This window comes from Arachis hypogaea, chromosome 10 (assembly GCF_003086295.3).
Source record: "Arachis hypogaea cultivar Tifrunner chromosome 10, arahy.Tifrunner.gnm2.J5K5, whole genome shotgun sequence".
Lineage (NCBI taxonomy): Eukaryota > Viridiplantae > Streptophyta > Magnoliopsida > Fabales > Fabaceae > Arachis > Arachis hypogaea.
In genome coordinates, this window is record NC_092045.1 from 37,064,760 (window position 1) to 37,066,023 (window position 1,264).

The following is a 1,264-nucleotide window of genomic DNA, read 5'->3' on the forward strand; positions in this document are numbered from 1 at the left end:
TATTCCCTTTATTCTTCTACTAATAATAACGAACCTCTTTACTGTGACATAGAGGATTTCTCCTCCTTTTTCTGTTCTCTTCTTTCTCATATGAGCAGGAACAAGGAGAAAGGCATTCTTGTTGAAGCTGATCTAGAACCTGAAAGGACTTTAAAGAGAAAACTAAGAGAAGCTAAATTACAACAATCCAAAGACAACCTTACTGAAATTTTCGAATAAGAGAAGGAGATGGCAGCCAAACCTAACAACAATAATGCAAGGAGAATGCTTGGTGATTACACTATACCTACTTCCAAGTTTGATGGAAGAAGCATCTCAATCCCTACCATTGGGGCAAACAATTTTGAGCTGAAACCTCAACTAGTTGCTCTAATGCAACAAAACTGCAAGTTTCATGGACTTCCATCAGAAGATCCCTATCAGTTTTTAACTGAGTTCTTACAGATCCATGAGACTGTAAAGACGAATGGAGTAGATCCTGAAGTCTACAAGCTCATGCTTTTCCCTTTTGCTGTAAGAGACAAAGCTAGAACATGGTTGGATTCACAACCTAAGGATAGCCTGGACTCTTGGGATAAGCTGGTTATGGCCTTCTTGGCTAAATTCTTTCCTCCTCAAAAGCTGAACAAGCTTAGATTGGATTTTCAGACATTCAAACAAAAGGATGGTGAATCCCTCTATGAAGCTTGGGACAGATACAAGCAGATGACCAAAAGGTGTCCTTCTGACATGCTTTCAGAATGGACCATTCTGGATATATTCTATTATGGTCTGTCTGAGTTCTCTAAAATGTCACTGGACCATTCTGCAGGTGGATCCATTCACCTAAAGAAAATGTTTGCAGAAGCTCAAGAACTTATTGACATGGTTGCAAATAACCAGTTCATGTACACTTCTGAGAGGAATTCCGTGAATAATGGGATGCCTCAGAGGAAGGGAATTCTTGAGATTGATGCTCTGAATGCCATATTGGCTCAAAACAAAATGTTGACTCAGCAAGTCAACATGATTTCCCAAAGTCTGAATGGATAGCAAAATGCATCCAACAGTACTAAGGAGGCATCTTCTGAAGAAGAAGCTTATGATCCTGATAACCCTACAATGGCAGAGGTAAATTACTTAGGTGAACCTTATGGAAACACCTACAATTCATCATGGAGAAATCATCTAAATTTCTCATGGAAGGATCAACAAAAGCCTCATCAAGGCTTTAATAATGGTGGACGAACTAAGCTCAGCAATAGCAAGCCTTTTCCATCATATT

General features: G+C 39.2%; 1 non-coding gene across 1 annotated transcript; it reads right to left on the bottom strand.

The window, feature by feature from the left end:
* Nucleotides 1–627: 627 nt before the first annotated feature.
* LOC112718572 (small nucleolar RNA R71) lies at nt 628–735 on the bottom strand. Its single transcript, XR_003160906.1, has one exon. It is a non-coding gene; the product is annotated as a small nucleolar RNA R71 (small nucleolar RNA).
* Between the last annotated feature and the right edge of the window lie 529 nt (nt 736–1,264).